Raw genomic sequence first — 7,259 nt, 5'->3', positions numbered from 1 at the left:
GGAGAGTGGTCTTGAGGTGCCGGGCAGTGCATAGGATGTAAGAGGGAAAAGCATGCATGAGGGTGTGCTGATTTCCTGGGACTCCTGTAGCACGTTACCACAAACTTGGTGGCTAAAACAACAGAGAGTTATTGTCTCATGATTCTTGAGGCCCAGAGTCTTGAAATCAGTATCAGGGACAAAATGGAGGTGTGAGTACATACAGCCACACTGCTGCTTCCAGTGGCATGGGGGAGAACCTGTTTCTTGCCTCTTTCAGCTTTTGGTAATGTCCAGCATTCCTTGGCTTATGGTTACATCCCTTGAATATTTTTGCTTTTAAAATATTTATTTATTTATTTGACTGTGCTGGGTCTTAGTTGCAGCATGCAGGATCTTTAGTTGTGGCATATGGGATCTAGTTCCCTGACCAGGGATCGACCCTGAGCTGCCCACATTGGGAGAATCTCTAAGGCAATCATTCCAATCTCAAAATGCTCCATCTTCATATTGTCTTCTCTGTGTGTGGTAAAATTCCCCTCTGTCTGCAAAGGATACATGTAATTGCACTTAGGATCCATCTGGAGAATTCAGGATAATCTCATCTCAATATTTTTAACTTAACAACATCTGCAATGACTTTTCCCCCTCCTTTCCCTCCATAGGTTATGATTCCCTGTAAAGGGAGATGGACAGTCACCTAAAATGTGTCTTGATGTCAAGACTGCCGATGCCACATGTAGATCAAGAGGATATGATAAGCTTTCACAGTTGAAGTTTCTGAGGAAGGCAGGTAGGACTCTCACATTGGTCTGAAATGGCCTAAAAAAGCAAGGGAAGGAGATTGGCTTCAATATTTCTTGTGACTAGGGGGTGGGGCCAGGGTTGAGTGAGAATTCGTATGTGCTCGAAGGAGATTGGGCTTCCCTTGTGGCTAAGCTGGTAAAGAATCCACCTGCAATGTGGGAGACCTGGGTTCGATCCCTGGGTTGGCAAGATCCTCTGGAGAAGGTAAAGTCTACCCACTCTAGTATTCTGGCCTGGAGACTTCCATGGACTGTATATTCCATGGGGTCACAAAGAGTTGGACATGACTGAGTGACTTTCACTCACTCACAGAAACAGATTAGGTGGTATGAATTTCCTACCAGCGCCAACGGAGAGAAGGTTCAGACCGTCTTATTGGCGGTTCCCAGTGTGGGCACAAGTGAAGAACCATGGGTGAGACTTGATAACTGTCAGGAGTCAATCATCCAGAAATGAGGTCAGACTCCTTTTTACCACTTGAAGTTGCATTCTCAGGGTCCGGAGATTAGAGTTTGGATGTGGCAGTGGGGGTGGGAGTGCATGGTTTTCAACCTACCACAGTGGGTTATGCTACATAAGCATGGTACTCTAGTGATAATCTAGAGTCAAATATAATCAGAAATTGAAGGATATATTACGGAAGTTAATGCTATAGGAAGTTTTTAATGAGCTGAAATCTCTTTGCCTGTTCTGTTGGTTTTGTTCATTGCTTTGTTTGCAACTTGGACACCAGTTCCTTGGATACTATTAGTTGGCACACAATTCGTATTTTCTGAGTGAATGAATGGATGAAAAATGGACCTGGTTTCTAAAAAAAACAGAAATTGTTGGAAAATAACAGCAGAAGGTTGGACTTAAAATCCAGGCATTCAAAAAGTGCATACACATTATTATTTTTATAATATTGTATGGTACAGGAAAGGAAGTTTGGAGCTGGCATATCACTTTGTGGAATTGGCTTTTCACTCCCACATTTACTGAGCCAAGGAATGAACCCTGATGAGCAGATGGAGAATTCTGAGGCAGAACACCCTGCCTTTCTACCTGACATAAAAGTTCTGTTTACCATTTTTGGTCCTCTTGTCTCCACGCTGATGGTCTCCTGGCCAGCTGCTCTGTTGCAGGTCACTGCTCTGGCTCCCTAACCGCTCTGAACACTAAAATGTCTCCAGGTGTCATGTGGAAAGGAAAACTTATTTAAAAAAGCAATGAAAACATTACCTGAACGACACAGAGAAACAGAGAAGATAGAGATATAATATCACAAGGGCTCTAGCTCTAGAAGGTATTGGATCCCTGAAAGGTGAGGGGGAGAGAGAGAGAGATAATTAATCATAACAATAAAGCAAACTCAAAGATGTTTCCTGCTCATTCTCTTTATCCTCTGGAGAGTAACTGCAACAAAATATAGCCTGTCTCTTCACATTTTCGCCCACTGGGCACACGTTTACCAAATGACTCATTTCCAAGGTGTTTCCCTCTTCCTCTTCAGAAACATCCTACCAATGACGGCTCAGTTGCCCTTGGCCAGTCCTTTTATCTACTCCTATGCCCTGTGAGTTGGGCCATCTTGAATTCTTCCTGTTCAGCGGATGCTAAGCAAACAAGTAGGCTAGGGAAGAAACAAGTCATCTCAGCTGTCCTGCCCCAGGCATTCAGGGACGCCAACAGTTCACTTCATCACACAGGGCGGGTGCGTCATCAGTGAGAAGGTGTCCATTTCATCTGTCTTGTTCTCCCGTCCTGCAGCTCATGGTACCATTATTCGACTTCTTTAAATGTGACGTTAGGAGGAAGTCTGAGAGACTGGTGTAGAGGCTTCCGACCCACTTCCTGACATGAGGTACTCTGCCCTTGGGGTTTCTGTCCTGTAAGCACGCGCTGCCTCCGTCTGGGGCGGGCCTTGGCCCGCGTCTGGGTCAGAGTTCCTGGAGAGAAGTCTTCTCTCGGGCCTGCGCACGGACTCGGAGAAGCTTTCAGCTCCGCCGGGGTTTCGCTTTTCTTTAGTCCTGTTCTGCCCTCTGGTAGTTCCCCATGAGTCTGGATCTTGCAGGTTTCGCGTTGGTGGTTTTCCTTTCGTGTTCTGGCCTGCTCTGGGTTTTCCGTTGGACGGCGCGGAGTGGCGGAAGCTGCGGCCATGAGCCTCACCTCCTCAGGCCTGTGTATGCTTGGCGGTGCGAGCGCTGGGGCGGCTGGGGGCAGTGTTTCTCTGGAGCTGCAGACTCAGGGGTCGCAGTCCCGAGGTAAACGATGCCGCCCAGACTCTTTCACAGAAGGAACGGGATCGACGCCGCCATTGCACCTGAGCAGGGTCGGGTGCCCGGATGTGATCCTCGGTAGACAATGCTTACAAATACCTACCTTATTACTGTGGACTGAAAGCAAAGTCACAACAGACGGCCATTTCCCAATACCAAATGTCCTGTTTTGCTTGGTTGTGTATGGTACTTGGGCCACTGGTTATGTACAAGGATTTCAGCTATTTTATTTTCCAGCAACAGTAATCTTTAAGGTCTAACTGTCAATTTAATGGCGCCAATGACCATCAAAACAAAGAAAATTACACAGTAACTCTGTCTGTCTTTCGGAAAGGGAATCATCTGCATTCATTGTGGTGCTGAGCATTGTCTTTTTTCCCCCAACGCTCCCGTAACCCGCATTCACACAAGAGTGCCAACCAGGAACCCCAAGGGCATTTTATTGTCAATGTCTTGCTTCAAGCAGGGAAACTTTCTATAGCATCACTTTTAGTACAGAGTGAACAAAGTAGAAAATAATACCTTTCTAGGAAGGGAAAAGCAGAGTAAGCCTCTCGATGGTGATAAATGATGTGTGCATGGAAAAGGAGTAGATACACAGGTACATAGGGGTGGGAAAACTATTATCCCTCAGATCTGTGTGCAGCTTTCATTGGGTGGAGTTCAAAGCACTTTAGTGCTTTTAGGGAAGAAAGAGAAAGGTTACATGAAGGAAAAAAATACACGGACATGGAAATAAAACGTTGCTTGACTCAGCTGTATTATTTTAAAGGGAACACTGTGTGATTGAGTTATGCCAATGGACGTTTGGTTTAAAAATCCATTACCAAAGCTGGATGAACATTTTTAGGGCCCTATACTAAGTGGCAGGTAGACACATCCAAAGAATTGATGGTACCAAAAAAAAAAAAAAAAAAGAATAAGAATGTTCCTATTGTTGTCATTACTTGTTGGGTGCCTTTTAACCTAGAAAGGAACCAAACTTGATTTTAAATACAGGTTCCTACAAGCTTTTAGAGGCCACAAATGTGAAGTTTGTATAGGCAGAATGAAACTGCTCCGCTATGCTCCCTGTAAAGAGCTCAACAAACGTATCTGCTGGGCTCCAGTCTTCTAACTGATACTCTTCCAAGTCCTCGAAATCCAAAGATAAATAAAAATGTGATACTTGACTCCAAAATGGTTCCAGTGAATGGAAGAGACAGACACATAAACACAGACGTGATGCATAAGCAGTATTGTTCAGAGCACGGGATATGTGTTGTGACAGGGATATTCAGAGGGTGCTCTGTGAGAAGAGAGATGTGCTTATTGCAGCCTGTCACGAGCATTCAGATGAGGGTTCTCGAAGAAGCTGGCCACCGAATGTGGTTTTGAAGGAGATTTGAGTTTGATATGTGAAGACAACTGAAAAGACTGTTTCTGACATACGGTAATGTAAACAAATATAAAGAAACATACAATAGCACAATATATAATCAAGCAACCGAAAACAAGCCACTGTTACTAGTCTCTGAAGCTCGTTGGGTGAGTGGTAGGAAGCTGAGGCTGGATTGTTTCGTATGCCATGCTCAGAAGCTCAGTTTTTATCCTTTATGCTACTTGCCTCCAGACATTTTTTGACTACGTACATTTTAGTAAAGCTTTTTTGAACAGTCACCTTGGATATATCTACATGCATCTATAAATTTCATACACGTGCTCTTTTCTCTCTGTGTATTAGACATTAGTAATTTATTTCGTTTTGTAGGATAAAACAAAAAAATGTGAAGTTTCTACTATTTTCGTCTACATCCCAATTGTCTTTTTAGTCCCCTTGTAGACACTCATTTAGGTTGTTTACAGGTTCTTGAGGAGGGGTAGTGACGTGATCAGATTTCCTGCTTCAGTCACTCGTTCTGTCCATAGTGTGGAGAATGGAGGTAAATGGGCTTGATGAAAGGAAGACTAATAACCGAGCTATCACAATGAACCAAACAACAGAAAAGGAGGCTCTGACTCAGAGCAGCTGTGGAGATGAAAAGGAGAAGATGATTTGAGAAACATTCGGGAGTTAAAATTGACAAGGCCTGCCCATTGAATGGGAGTGAGGAGTGGATCTGAGAGGTGAAGGTGAAGGGATGGGAGAAGGAAATATGGAAATTTTGTTTACATGAGCAGAAGAGAAGTGGTGATGTAGAATGGGACGAGAATTCTGTGGGTAAGCAGATTCAGGGGCAAGAGACAACTCATTTTTATAGAGATTTGTTTCCTTTTGATTCTCTTTATCCATGATCCTCTGAAATTTGCTGTTTTTCTCCTAAGCAGCCTGTATCACTCTCCTTTATTTTTTTCCAGACCTCCACATTTTGGTCTGTTCTGTGTCCTTAGTGAATACATTGTCTCTCTTGAAATATGAGAACATCTTTTCCAAGGGCCTTCTTGTTGTTGATAATTCATCTTTTATTCTAGTTTTATAGATGAATTTTTCCCAGTGTATTATTTTTAGCCAATACAGGCTCTTTTACTGTTTAGAAACAAATGACCTCATAGTTTTTGTGGTTTACTATAAATAATGTTTATTTTTTGCTCATGGAATTTGACTTTATCTCATGTGCTTTTCTTCCAATGCCCATTTCAAAGTGGGTCCCAGAACAAAACAGCCAATGTAAGTGATTTATAGATGATCCCAAGAGAAGGAAAAAGGAAGACAGGGAAGAATAGAAATGGTCAGAAGGCTCCACTTTCAAGCAAGCTATCACTGTGGACAATGGGACTTCAGTCTTCCTGTGGAAGTCTAGATGCCAGAGTACATATGCACCTGAGTTCTCCCGCCCTAGGCTCAGGGGGTTGTGGTATTCATCCATCAGCTTCCATCATTCTTTAGCTGAGGCTGAACCAAAGAAACTTTAGTCTCCAGTATTTTAGGTCGAGAGGGTAAGTGGCCTTGATGGTTTCAGAGTCAGAGAAAAGCCCTCATGGAAAAAATGCATGTGCTGGCCTTTGCACGTCTGAGAGGGGTACAGTGGTGTGGTCAGAGTAAAGGAATGTGGAGAGAAACCCACTAAATCCATCAAGGGATGAGCAGAGAAATGAGCAAAGAAATAAGGAAAACAGAACACTGTTAAGATACTTTAATAATTTTATTTTACCACTATTTCCTTCAAAATTTAGCTGACTCCTTCTATAATCTACTTGTGGTAGCTAATGTGGAAATTTATAGCCTTTGAATCTCACATTTGTAGTTACTAGAACACATCTTATTTTTCATCTATCTGTGCTGTTTTCCCACTTATCCCTCCAATTTCCCATGTATAAAATGACTCATATGTCAAGACTTACCTTAAATGATTTCTCTTTCATAAAGATTTCCTCAAACTTTAGTCAAAATTGATCACTCCGTACTGAGTACTGTTATAGAATTTTGCCCATACTTTCATTCTGTCATCTTATCACATTATAACTTACAATCTGTTAACATCCTTAAGGTATGTATTGTTTCTTACTCATTTTTACTTATCTTTCAGTTGTCACTCAAAGAAGCTCTGTATGCATAATGAGCAAATACATAAGTAGCCATGATGCTTATTCCCTTGCAGTGAAGACAGTTAATCTTCTTTGGAAAAAATAATAAATGCCTCACTTTATTCAATGTACTTTTAGAAATCTCTTAATAAATATGTTTTTGTAAATAGAGACATTATTATTATGTATCTTAGGGAATTTATAATTTCAACTTATGTGGTGGTGGTTTAGTCACTAAGCCGTGTCCGACTCCTGCGATCCCAAGGACTGTAGCCCGCCAGGCTCCTCTGTCCATGGGATTCTTCAGGCGAGAATACTGGAGTGGGTTGCCATTTCCTTCTCCAGGGGATCTTCCTGACCCAGGAATCGAACTTGGGTCTCCTGCATTGCAGGCAGATTCTTACCAACTGAGCTATGAGGGAAGCCCCTAATTTCAACGTATAGTTATGTATAAAATCACTTTTATCAAATGAGCATGATTTTTGAAGTTATGTAAGAGGAAATTAATTTTTTAACTTCCAGTAAATGTTACCAGATCCTTGGGAAGAAAACATTAATGAAATGAAGCTTAAAGATGTTATTTCTTACTTTTAAGATCAAGAAGATTTAATAAAGAGATGTAAAGAGTAGTCACAATTTAGGAGTATCCACTTCAAATTGTAGAAAAGAGGTTGCTTTACTATTATTTAACTTTTTATATGAATAGCAAAA

General features: G+C 42.0%; 1 long non-coding RNA gene across 1 annotated transcript; it reads left to right on the top strand.

Moving 5' to 3' along the window:
• Positions 1–431: 431 nt before the first annotated feature.
• LOC139032600 (uncharacterized) lies at positions 432–6,861 on the top strand. The gene is made up of 3 exons (XR_011485148.1): positions 432–2,629; positions 5,667–5,832; positions 6,551–6,861. It is a non-coding gene; the product is annotated as an uncharacterized lncRNA (long non-coding RNA).
• Positions 6,862–7,259: the final 398 nt, after the last annotated feature.

Source organism: Odocoileus virginianus, chromosome 32, assembly GCF_023699985.2.
Source record: "Odocoileus virginianus isolate 20LAN1187 ecotype Illinois chromosome 32, Ovbor_1.2, whole genome shotgun sequence".
Taxonomy (NCBI): domain Eukaryota; kingdom Metazoa; phylum Chordata; class Mammalia; order Artiodactyla; family Cervidae; genus Odocoileus; species Odocoileus virginianus.
Note: the sequence above shows the minus strand (reverse complement) of the source record. Positions and strands in the feature narration are given on the sequence as shown.